Source organism: Pinus tabuliformis, chromosome Q (genome assembly GCF_031772625.1).
Source record: "Pinus tabuliformis cultivar Carrire ecotype Pingquan chromosome Q, CPIR1, whole genome shotgun sequence".
Classification (NCBI taxonomy): Eukaryota; Viridiplantae; Streptophyta; class Pinopsida; order Pinales; family Pinaceae; genus Pinus; species Pinus tabuliformis.
Genome location: NC_142296.1, coordinates 601,028,745 through 601,042,547, shown reverse-complemented (window position 1 = coordinate 601,042,547; position 13,803 = coordinate 601,028,745).

Below are 13,803 nucleotides of genomic sequence, written 5' to 3'. Positions count from 1 at the left end.
CTTTCAGAACGCGGTATGGGCATTACAAGTTCGTGGTGCTACCTTTTGGTCTGACCAATGCACCTGCTACCTTCATGTGTTTGATGAACAGTGTGTTTCATAGGTTCTTAGATAAATTTGTGTTGATATTCATAGACGACATTCTGATTTACTCCCGATCAAGGAAGGAGCATGAGGAACACCTTAGAGTGGTGTTGCAAACTTTGCGAGAACATCAATTATATGCAAAGTTTAGTAAGTGTGATTTCTTTAAGGAGGAGATCCAATACTTAGGCCATGTAATCACAAAGGAAGGGATTGCAGTAGACCCTGAAAAAATCAGAACAATAATGGAGTGGCCCATACCAAAGGACGTGGTAGATATTAGGTCCTTTATGGGGCTAGCGGGTTATTATAGAAGGTTTGTGGAAGTCTTTTCAAGGGTAGCATACCCTATCACCTCCTTACAAAAGAAGGGAAAGGTATTTAAGTGGACCTCAGAATGTCAGCGGAGCTTTGAACAGCTTAAGCACTTACTCACCACCGCGCCTATTTTGAGTATAGCTGATCCTAATAAGGATTACGTGGTTTGTACTGATGCGAGTAAAGAAGGTGTGGGAGGAGTGCTAATGCAAGAAGCAAGAGTAATTGCATACGAATCAAGGAAACTAAAGGAACATGAGCAGAAATATTCTGCTTACGACTTGGAGCTGGCAGCGGTTATCCATGCACTAAAAATGTGGCGACATTACCTTTTGGGAAGAAAATTTCTGTTATTAACAGACCACCATAGCTTAACAAACTATTTCAACCAACCCACCTTAAATACGAGACAAGCTCGTTGGGCAGACTTCTTAAGTGGGTTTGATTTTGAAATTAAGCATTTAAAGGGGAAGGAGAACCGAGTAGCTGATGCATTGAGTCGGAAGGTACAATGCGTGTGCAAGATTTCGGTCAGTAAATGGCAGAGTACCCTACTTGAAAGGATAAAAATAGCGGCTGAACAAGATGCTGTTTACCAGCAAATTAAACAGCAGGTACAACAACTTTCTGGTAAGGAAGCACAACAGGGATATGAGCTAGATGATGCCGGAATGCTGTATTTTAATAAAAGGCTGTATGTACCCAATGAAGATAGTCTTAGGAAACTGATTCTGGACGAATTTCATATCAGCCATTATATTGGGCATCCAGGGTACCAGAAAATGGTCACTGCACTTCAGAAGGAATACTACTGGCCAAAAATGAAGAAGGAGGTAGCTGAATATCTAGCGCGATGTCTAGAATGTCAACAGATTAAGGCGGAGCATTTGCATCCAGCAGGGCTGCTACAACCCTTACCCATTCCGGAATGGAAATGGGAGACTATTTCCATGGACTTTATAATCGGATTGCCTCGAACGAAGAAAAATAACGATTCCATTATGGTGGTAGTGGATAAGTTAAGTAAGGCAACACACTTCATACCTGTGCAATCCACGTATAAGGCTGTGCAAATTGCTCATATTTTCATGCAAAATGTGTTCAAATTGCATGGACTTCCGAAGGTAATAATCTCTGATCGTGATGTTAAGTTCACATCAACCTTTTGGAGGACATTGTTTGCTGAACTGGGAACACAGCTGAACTTTAGCACAGCTTATCATCCCCAGACCGATGGTCAAATGGAACGAGTGAATCAGGTAGTGGAGGACATGCTGAGAGCATGTGTTATGATGAAACCAACCCAATGGGAGGAATACCTCCACCTGGTCGAATTCGCATATAACAATGGGTATCATTCCTCAACACAACTGAGTCCTTTTGAGGTACTGTATGGGCGGAAGTGCCGCACACCCTCAAGTTGGGGTGGACCTGAGGATAGGTTAAGATTTGGTCCTGAAATGCTCAAGGAAATGGAAGACATGGTGAAAAAGGTGCGTACCAACTTAAAAGCCGCTCAGGACAGACATAAAAGTTTTGCCGATCGAAAGAGAAGGTTCAAAGAATTCCAAGTTGGGGACCATGTGTTTGTAAGAATTCAAACCAGAAGGAGTACCTTGCAGTGGAGCGGGTGTGCCAAACTTGCCCCTCGCTATTTTGGACCCTTCCAAATCCTGGCGAGAGTGGGGCCAGTGGCTTATCAACTCGCCCTACCGAGTCATATTAAAATCCACAATGTTTTTCACGTATCTGTACTAAAAAAATACGTCTACGATCCTAAACATGTGATCCAATGGCAGGATATTCGGGTAAGAATTAATCTGGTTGTTCTAGTTAAGCTTTGTTCTTAAAACCAGGAAATAATTAAATCTGTTGCTGTTGCAGGTCGAGCCGGAAGGCGAGGTTCTGGTCGAACCACTGAACATTCTCGACTGGAGAGAAGTGCGGCTGCGGAAGCGGGTTATTTTCCAAGCTAAAGTGCAGTGGCAGCACTATGGGCCTGAAGAGGCCACTTGGGAGGATGAGGAACTCCTTAAAGAAGCTTACCCGAATTTGTTTGAGGGAAACAGACATCGGGACGATGTCCAATCACAGGAGGGGGAGATGTAATGACCCCAGACGATGTAAATGTGAAATTTTACTATGGTAAAAGACAGTATGATAGTTGTTGTTTTATGTTTAAAAAACAAAACTGTGACAAACTATTTTATTAAAGTAATTTAAATATTTTCTTGAAATGCTGGCAGCCTCTAGGAGGTGGATTTAAAAGAAAGAGATCAGTTGTAATAACTGATTGAAACTACCCTCCCAAACAGGAAAAGTCCTGGCTGTAGGGAGGAAGTTCTGTGCTGTGGGGACAGACATAAGAGATATTTTCTAAGGAAAAGGAGAAAGGAAAAAAAAATTGGTTAAGTCTAGTAGGGACCAGATAACCAGGCACGAGGTGCATAAATCTTGTTGAGGGCTTGAGGCCTGCAAGATGGCTCGGGGGGAGAATTCCGTCTGAGAGATGGATCTCATGGCTGGGTGGAAGAGCAGAATCAAAGTACAGGTGACTAGCTTGAGAACCTATTTCTGACTCTGGTGAACCAGGTACGGTTTCAAACTGCAAAGTCTCTGTTGAATATAAATATACATTGAATTTACAGTAGTCAAATAAGAACTATGTTTCGTTCTCCTAGATACTGTCATATGATTAAAATAACTGCACGGTGTAGTTTTTAAGTTAAAGGACAGATTATCAATCGATAGACATGATCTAAAACTAGTCATACTGTAAATAAAGCTACATAGGTGTAGTTAATTGAAAAAAACCGGCTATTGAATAATAGACCTGACACAAAATTGTCAGAAAGACAGAGGCATTGTTTAAGAACAGAGAATCTATTAGTGGGACAAATAGTCTCGAACACCTTGAATATGAACAAGTTGTTACTATAATGTGTCGACAGGAACGAGATTAGAACCCTCTTAGTCTGGGTAGAGAGCACCGATTGTAGTCAGATTCTAACTTGTCGACGGAAGAAGATAATCCTACTGCTATTTATAATAAATGACTGTTGATATGTGAAGATTAAACAAACTATTCCAGACAAGGAGAATTTATCTTGTAAATTGTGCAAAACAGAGAGCGAGAGCCATACCGTAATCCATTATACCAGTGTTGTTAAATCACAGTGCTCGCAGATACAATAGCAGAGAAACCAGTTCGTTAAGAGCGATAAAGGAAAACGAGAAATCTATACAAGAACCCGTGCATGCTACTACAGAGAGGAAAATCTCCAGACATACATATATTCCGACATTCTCATAAAGAAAGGAAGAAGTATGACATTGTTATTATAGCTAGCCGAGAGCATCCTGTACAAGTTTAGCAAAGACGAGAGCCACATAGCAAACACCAGAACGAATGACTCGAAACAATAAGCATAACCTGAGTAAATCTATGAGCTTGCCGTCGTTGAGACGAGCGAAACCAACGATAACAAAATAAACAACCATGCACTGTTCTAATATTGCTAAATACACAGAATATATTCATAAAATATGCAAAGCGTAAGCTGCCCTGAGGGCTCAGACAGAGTAATAGTTCCATATATAAATTACAAAAAATAACACCCGGATGGTGAAATCTTGGAAGGGGTAATAACTGTACATACATTAAACGGAAAACCTCAAATAGAACCTGAATCCGTTAGCCCAGATCTGTGCATTACGGCCAGATCCGATGCCTTATGTCTTATATAAGTTATAGCAAGCCAAAGTCCGGAAATGCCACAAGGGCAGCAATACAAACAAAATGAATCCGTAAATACATGTATTAGAACTCAGGAGTTCTGCCGCGGATGATAACTCAACATGGCAGGTCATTGACTCAACCAGACAATAAAACATAAATGTAAACCGTGAGGGTTCTCTATGGAGAATACCTCGGCAATCGAAGCAAGGAAACCCGCATTTGAACGGCGGTCTGCACCAAACCATAGCACGAACAACTCAAGATCAATGAACTCCGAGCTCTCGTATGCAGGAAAAGAGTAAACAAGAGTTGAGAGCTTACCTGTGGCCGCCGAGAGGGTTGAACCGTCGAGTTTAGCCACCTTGGCCCCGTCAGAGGGGTTTGAATAACCCAGCTGCACACCCTACCAGCGAAGAGAAAACAAGTCAGTAAGAATCATTACAATTAACAAAGAACTGTAAATGCATACTGTAGATTTAAGAGCCGAGGGTCAATACCTGTGTTGGCGTAATAATGGCCACTTCACGGCTTCCAGAGAGATTGCAGGTTACGAAGATAACGCTAGTGGTTTCGAACCAGAGACTGAGCACCGAGGTGGAGCCAGAAGGGCCAAATGAACAAATAAACCCTGAGCTTGCTCGGATGTGAATATGTAAAGACTTAAACCCTCGAACGCATGCCAGCCCTTCGATCCAAGGGTGAGATGTCGACCGTCCAAGCAAGGCGGGAAAATGAAGCGAGAAGGCCGAGGAAGCCGTAGTCAAGGTGTCACATGGCCGAAGGGACAAGCCATGCCACCTGCCTTGGTGTGGACCGAAGTTATTAAGGCGACGGGTGAGTTGGCACCTACAAGGGCTGCGGCCGGACCACCAAATCCCGCGCCACATTAATATTCACCGCAGGCTAAGGTAGTCTAATGGCTGGGTTCCGCCGTAAAGTCAAATGCTTACCTTAAACCATATGACAGCGTAACACAATACCACGTAGCATACGTATACCAGGTTACAACAGTAACTAAACGTTAGGCTAACCAACTGTAAAATACATGGCATAAAGTATGGGACTATACGATATGGAGTTAAACATGCGATCATGCATAAAGAATAAATCATGTAGTATAGCAAGTTCCTTATGTGAAGCATACATTTAATTTTTTTTTATGTATATGTGAACAAGGGTGTGACAAAATGGAATCTATGTTCTTCCTCTAAACTCTTGGAGGATTTTAGTTCCTTCCTAAATTAACATAACTTCTTTAAGTAAATGATCAATATTTGAGATGAAATATATATATATATATATATATATATATATATATATATATATATATATATATATATATATATATATATATATATTATTTTTTACCTTCATAAATTGATTTCTAATTGGAATTGATATTATAGTCTTAATTTTACATTTATTGTCTATCTAATTTATTAATAACTTAAAGTCTCCCAATACTTATAAATATTTTTCTATTGTTTTCTTCATAAAAATATAAAATTCCTAAAACTTAATTATTTCTTTACTAATGACATATTTCAAAATAAATAATATAATGTATTGATAAGAAAAACAATGTCCCCTCCATTATAAATCTTTATGGTTGTTTGGTATCCCCTAAATCAACATACCCTTTCATAATTAATTATGTGTTCCTTTAATATTATATAATGGTTTTATCTCAAACATTTTTACGTACCTTTAATATCTAGTTTGATTTTATGATGTTAAATGTTTTTCTTTCAAACATTTTTACGTACATTTAATAGCTAGCTTGATTTTATAGGAAACTTCTGTAGGAATCATATATGATCTTGAAATGTTAAGTTGTCAAATAGTGCAAGGTAAAGACTTTTTTTTTCCAGGAAAAAAATCATAACTTTTTATTAATTGACTATAAAAAGTTTTACAATCTATAATGGTCTTAAGCCATAACAGGTGGCTCAACAATTGCTGATCTGCTCAAACTTTTTGGATCTGCTTCTACTGGTTTTGTACCTGCATAATCTCCCTCCCAATGAAGTCAAAATAGCACTCTTAATGACAGCCGAAAACATATTAGCTGGGGTCTCCTTCAGCAGAAAGAAAACAACCCCATAAAATGATTAGGAGTTTATAATCCGGTAAGGAACCAAAATTGTAATAAGTATCAAAAATCTGTTTGCTGTGGTTATATGCCTGTAATTTCAGAAAGGGAAATAAAAACTGATATATATGTACACAGAAAAACCATATAAATCCGCGAAAGCTGCTGTCAAAAAGAAGGAAATGTACAGCAATCAAAGTGACTGTAAGAAAGGAGGCTGATGTGAGATGTCTGTCTGACCCTGTCTGGTCTCTGCTACAGTCCAGCTGCCCATAACCTGTTGAAGCCCAGCCTTAGAAAGCTGATCAGCTTCCTCATTCTTGTCCCTGTAAATATGGCAGATAGAGAAACTATTAAACGATGCCTTTAATAATGAAATTTCTTCAACAAGAATCATCAAAATCTGATTTTGACAGGTTGCCTTCCCAGTGACCCAATTTATGACATTTAGTGAGTCCCCAAATATCTGAATTGTGTTGATATTTCTGTGAAGAAGCCAACATAAGAGGTAGCGCAGAGCAGATAATTCAGCATAATTATTGGTGCCTGTACCCAGTCCAACAGAAGCTTTTATAGAGTGATTCGGGTTGATATGAATACACAGGCCAGCTCCCGCCCTGTTGTTTTGGGAAGCCCCATCAAAGAAACCAACGGGAATGCCTTCCTGTATGTTGATTTGATTTTGGATTGGTTTTGGGTTCTTAACCTCAGGGGGTGGTAAGGCAGAGTAGATAGCAACTATATTAATAGCAATGACTGAAGGAGGGGTGTCCTTATCTTGGAAAAGACTTTTGTTTCTTGCAAGCCATATACCCCAGCAGAAAATAATAGGCAGATTTCTTAAGTTTCCCTCCGGATATGCATGCCACCATCTCCTCCAGGCTGTCTCCAAGGGTTCATTCCCCCACTGAGCTTGTATCTTTAGCATACCAGTGGCCTCCTCCCATACCTTTCTTGAAACAGCACAGTTTATGAAAAGATGATTAATGGTTTCATCTTCAGACTTGCAAAGGGGGCATCTACCAGGCCCAACCAAGAACCTAGCTTGTAAGATTTCCCATGTTGGGATCTTCCTTTTTAATATGCACCAAAGAAGAAGCCGGGCCTTAGCTGGGCTTTTGAGTTTCCAGATGTTTTTGGCCCACCAATCCGGAACCCCCCAACCTTTCTTTCCCATTAAGAAGAGGTAACCATCTTTTGGGGAAAAATTCCCTGATTTGCTTTGTGCCCACATCAAACAATCAGGTTCATCTTTTATCCTGACATTTGAACGTTTTAATTCTTTGATGAAAACCTCCCACTCAAACTTCCATCTGACATTTAACCCCAAATCTACATCATCCTTCCAAGCCTGGCCCCATATAGTAGACTGCCCAACCTTCTCCACCTGATTTAATGCTGAAATACCTTTACTTTCCAAGTGTCTGAGAATCCCTGGTGATAAGGCATAAGATTCGTTGCATCCGACCCATGGATCTCTGCCAATCCTTACCTTTCTTCCATCTCCAACTTTCCAAGCTAATCCTTGCTCGATCACTGAAAAAGCTTCCACCGTGGCTTTCCAAATGGCAGATATATATTTTGTCTTCTTATTTCGACTCCGAATCCAGTCTTCCATAGGGATAGGGTCGATGTATTTTCTTTTCACCACCCGTGTCCATAAATTTTCCATAGTTATCAGCCTCCATCCAGATTTCGCTGCTAATGAGAGGCAGAAATCAGGAATTCTTTTAATGCCCCACCCCCCCCATTCTTTTGGTCTGGCCACTTTGTCCCATGCTACCCATGGTAGCACAGAAGACTCCTTTGATCCCGCCCATAAAAATCTGCAGCAAATTCTTCTGATTTTTTCCATTACGCCTTTGGGGATCCAAGTTAGTGCAGCCCAATAAACCGGAATGGCTATCAGAACTGATTTAATAAGGGTCAGCCTGCCAGCTCTGGAAAGCCATCTGAAGCTCCAATGTGAGATTCTGGATTCAATCTTAGCGATAAGCCAATTCCAATCCTCTTTTTTGTAACCTGTAGGCTTTAACCAAAAGCCCAAATATTTGAAGGGAGAGTCCAGTGGTTGTATGGGGAAAGGGAAAAGATTAGCCATTCTATCCCTTTCTCTTCTTTCTATATCCGCCACACAAGCATGGGATTTTCTTGAATTTATCTGCATACCGGTTGCTTTAAGAAAAAGGTCAAAGATGCATTTTAGTTCCTTTAGTTCATTAGAGGAACCATTGGTGAAAATCAATATGTCATCAACAAAAAGAAGGTGTGTGATGAAAATATTAATTGCTACCTCAATACCCTTTACCTTATCTTCTCTTCTGGCTTTGTGAATCAATCTACTTAGCCCTTCAGCCACAAGAAGAAACATAAGAGGGGATAATGGGCAGCCTTGTCTGAGTCCTCTCTGGCTGTTGAAAAAAGAAGAAGCTGCACCATTAACCAGAACTGCAAAGCTAACATTTGTGATGCAGCCCATGATCCAGCTAATAAAGGGATAGCTGAATCCCACTTGAGTTAGCAACATTCGCAGATAGAGCCAACTAATCCGATCATATGCTTTTGATAGATCAATTTTTAGAACAGCCCCCTTCTTTTTCTTCAATCTGACACTATGAATGACCTCCTGAGCTACCCCAATAGCTTCATGGATTTGTCTTCCATCCAGAAAACCAAATTGCTCCATTGATATATTTTGCGCCAGGAATGGGGCTAGTCTGAGGGCAATTACCTTTGCTATAATCTTGTAGATGCAATTGCACAATGATATTGGTCTGAAGTCTTCAAAACTTCCCGGGTCATCCTTTTTAGGAATAAGAGCTATAAAAGTTGAGTTGAAAGGTCTATAAACTTCTCCTTTCTGTCTAGACTCCTCAACTACTTCAGTAATTTCGGATCCTAGTTGGTCATAAAAATGGAGAAACAGTTCTATGGTCCAGCCATCTGGGCCTGGACTCTTATCCTTGCCCATGGTTTTCATAGTAGCTTCAACCTCCTCCTTTGAAACCGGGATTGATAAATCTTCTGCTTCATCTTCCTCAATGAATCTAGGGAAGCTTTGCACAGTTCTAAAGACTTCTGCAATAGTAACCTCCCCAGAGTCTGTAAAAATATTCTGGAAGTGTCTTTTCCCTAACCCGAAAAGCTCTGGAAAGGATCTGAATTCCCTCCCTTCTTCGTCTTTAAGGCTCCAAATAGTATTTGCAGCTTTCCTACCTTTTGCAAAGTTATGGAAAAACCTGGTGTTCTCATCCCCAGATTTTAACCAAGTTGCCCTACTCTTGATTCTCCATTCTTCTTCCTTATCCAAGAGGATTTTATTTTGCTGCTTCTCCAAAAGAAGAATTCTGTCTTTTGAGGCCTGTGATGAGTATCCATCTGTCTCCACACATTCCATCTGTTCCAGCTCCTCCCTAATTTTAACCAGCTCCTCATTTTGTTTCAGTTTTCTTTCCTTTGCCCAGGAAATTGTGGCTTTCTTCAATCTTTTAAGGTTCTCCATAAACAAAAAACATTTATCCTCATCTGAATTGTGGGCAGGGTGAACCCATGTTTCATTAAACATCTTGCAGAAAGAGAGATCCTGGAGCCAAGCTGGATTGAACTTAAAAGGGGCAGGAGGCTTGGGAGGAGGGAAAGAAAGATCCAGAAAAACAGGGAAATGATCCGAATTCCCTCTTTCCTCAACCCACTGTCTGAGCATGGGGGTTTTGGCGAACAAAGACTCAGCCACCAAAAAGCGGTCTAGTCTTTTAGCTATCCGATCTTCACCTGCCCTTCGGTTCCTCCAAGTAGGCTTTAGTTTGATCGGTGAAGGATCTGTAAAGTTATTATCCAGAATGAGGTTAAAGAAAAAATCTGTTAGAGGATCTTCTCTAGCTGATGGTCCCCATGTTTCTGCTCTACCTATGGAAAAATTTAAATCACCTCCCACCACCATCAACGGGGATTTCATCACAGATTTTGACATCAAATCTTTCCAAAAAGAATCCCTGCTCTGACATGGCCCATATACATTTACTAAGGAGACAGGAAAAGAGAAATCTGGCGATAAAACCTCCATGCCCATGACTTGTTTCATCCCCCATTGGTTTAAAACCTTTACCCGTCCTTCTTTTAAACCAATAGCTATGCCCCCCGAGTGACCAGAAGAGTCTATGGCAGAAAAGATCCACCCAGGCAGAAGGGAATGAAGCATGGCTTCTATCTCACAAGCCCTCCCCAGGGTTTCTTGCAGAAAAATAACATCTAAATTTGAATTAATTATCCACTCTTTCAATGCCAGTTTTTTCGGTTTGCTGGCCAAACCTCTGCAATTCCAAGTTGTCAAGATCATTTTATAACACTCTCATGGGGTTGGGCTGCTCTAAGAACCCCCGTAATAGAGTACTGTTTACCATCTGCAACATCCAGTTTAGCTTTAATTTTTGCCTTGGATATATCCGATTTCCTACCTCTCTTATTTTTAGGGTAACTCTGAGAAGGGGTTAATCCCAATCCACCTAAAGTCTCCTGCTCACTGTGGATCCCTCCCATAGATCTCAGGTTATAAGGGCAATGTGAACGAGGAGCTGGATGTGAAAGAGGGGGCCACTGGTCTTCACAACTTATATCCAGTGACAGAATAGCATCAGCAGTAATGTCTACATTCAGAGGACTGGAAATATGTTTCATATTTTCAACAGAATTAATATGACTATTAGGATATGAGACATACGAAGGAGAAATACCATGCTCAGGAGGTTTTAAAGATATGATAGGGACATCCGCATTACTGTCTGTATTCAGGGAACTAGCTATGTGTTTCTTATTTTCAACAGAATTAGTTTCTTGCACAGATTTATTAGGATATGAAACATGCGAAGGTGAAAGAACATGCTCAGGAGATTTTAGATTAGGGATCCCTGAGCGCATACCCGTTTCTTCGGCTTCTGACGGAATTTGTCTTGCTACGTCCTCCTTTACGAGCTCTTTCGCGGCTGTCTCTTCTTTATCATGTTCCTCCACAGCAACCGCCGGATGATTGTCGGCTTCCTGAGTATCCTCTTGACTTGGAACATCTTCATCCACCGGATTTTTGACAGTCCCCTCTGTCTCCATATCCTCTGTTCCTAGCGGCTCAGTAAATTCATGCTCCACGGATATCTGAATATTATTATGATCATTTCCTCTGTTAGCTGAAGTCCTCCTAAAATGTCGCCTTCTCCTCAGCTGTGAGCAGTTTTTTGCCAAATGCCCGTACTCGTGGCAGAAATGGCATCTGAACGGTAAGTATTCATAGTCTAGAGTCTGTTCAAACACAAGTTCTTTGTACTGAAGATTTATTTTTTGCGCCAGGCCTCTACTCGGGTTAAGGAGAGTCAAAATACGCGCCATCGATCTATCCTTCGTCTTCAAAAAAGACAAATCTGCCTCCAAAAAAACCCCCAGCCTATTCCCAATGGATTTTAAAACTTCTTCTGTCCACAAGAAAGATGGTAAGCCCGGAGCTCGCACCCACACAGGGAACTCCGCCGTTCGCTCCTTGAAAGCATCAAACATGGGGTTCCATTTCTTTAACAGTACAGGAATGTTTCCTATGTGCCAATTACGATGGAAGACCCATTCTGCCGCGTCTTTATCAACAAAACAAAGCTTGAACCACCCCTTCCCTAAAATTTGAGCTTCAAACTGTATAGGTCTGGCTGATACAAAACATGTCTCACCCCATTCTTGAAGAAATTCAGAGGAGAATTTCTTGCCTCTAACTCTGCCGACCAATGTACAATCTGCCACCGCTAGAGTTTCTTCTATTGAGACCTCCATCCCCAGGACCAGGTTGCCCTCAATCTCCTGAGATCCAATGGGTCTTTGCTGTTTTCTTTTTGCACCTTTGATTCTTAATTCTTGCACCGAAGATCCGAGACCCCTTCGCTCATCATTTCTTTCTGGTATAGTCTTCGCTATGCCCCCAATAGTTCCTATCTCCGGCAATGGCGGGGATTGATCCGCAGCTCCTGCTTCAATATTCTCTGAAGGCTGGGGACCCATTACCAGTCCTTCAGAGGCTGTCCGTTCCCCCACTGGATGTTCTCCGATACCATTTACATTAGACCCATTTAGGGAAGAGGATTCTCTTGGCAGAGAAACCCTTGAAAACGAAGGAAAGCCCCCTCGGATCCTTGACCTACTATATCCAGCCGAAATCCCTAAATTAGTAAAGTCTTCAATACCCTTAGAGGGCGTGTCTCGAATCAATGTTGCTTTGCCCTTTGAATCTGATGGCAGCCCTTCCTCATCTGGCCCCCTGTAAACTATTTCGCTTCCCACCTGTTTGGAAGCTGCCGGAGTGAATCTATTGAGAGTCGTTCTGCCCGCTTCCTTGTCTTTTTGCCTAAACAGTGGCGGATCCACCTGTGTTAATTCCTCCAACCTATTCCGTTCAAAAACCCCAAAGTAGTGCTCCATATTCTGAACGGTGATATCCTTCCCCCACATTGAGAGGATATCCTCCACTGCTGGGTCCAGATCTACGAAGTCGGCGGGGCTACCCATGATTACAAACCGTTTCAATATAAATGCTACAGCCGATAATCAACAGTGGTTAAAACTTTACGGCTTCTTGTGGAGGAAGATCGGAATGAAGGCGGGTATCAATCTGTAATCGCCTGTATTATGGTAATAAACAACCCGACAAAAACCTGTCCCGATCCAGAACTTCCGTCTCCACCTGCCAGGCGCCTTTGAGACCTGTGCCGGCAGCTGCTCACTGACTTCTACCCGTTCAACCTACCCGTGGCCCGAGCGTGGTTTCAGCTTGAGCTCTGGCTTCAAAACCCTAACCAGCGCCATCGCAACCCCAAGCTTCATGTTTCAGCAACTCCTTTGATCGTGCAAGGTAAAGACTTATAAACATTTGTAGATGTATTAGTTATTTAAGAATATAAACAACAAACAAAAACCAATTATGCCATTTGTTGTGGAATTTTTTGTTATAAATGATTTTAACACAAAATAGAATTTTATTATTTTAACTAAAAACTTATTGAATCTTAACTCTGTGAATTCAATTATAAAATCTCCTTACTTAAAAAATTTAACAATTTGATTTATTTTAACATTTTAAAAATTTGTTTTAATATTCTTAAGTAGAAATCTAAATTCAAAAGTTGAAGAAGTTTTCAACTATCATAATGTCACCTCAAATGAAATATTCCAAATCACAAGTTTTAATAATTAAATTAAAATTATGGCCGTATTCACTTTGGAGTTAAAAAAAAAATTGGTTTGGAATTAAAAATTTGAATTGTTACTTTTATTCTAAATTTTTAGTGCATTAATTCCTATGTTGGTTTTTTGGAGCTTTGCAACCCTAATGGTTAGGCGGCCATGAGGTAGGTGACGCGGAAAACCACAAATACAGTCAGAAAGTGGCACTGAAACCAAGAGATCACAACAATGACAGAGGAAGACAGGAGGGGAGAGATCCCCTCCTATAGAGATGCAGCGGCAGGAGAAGGAACGAGCAACAACAAACTGGATGAGGAAACAAAAACACAAGGACCTGTCCTCGGAGCAAGATGGCAGGCAG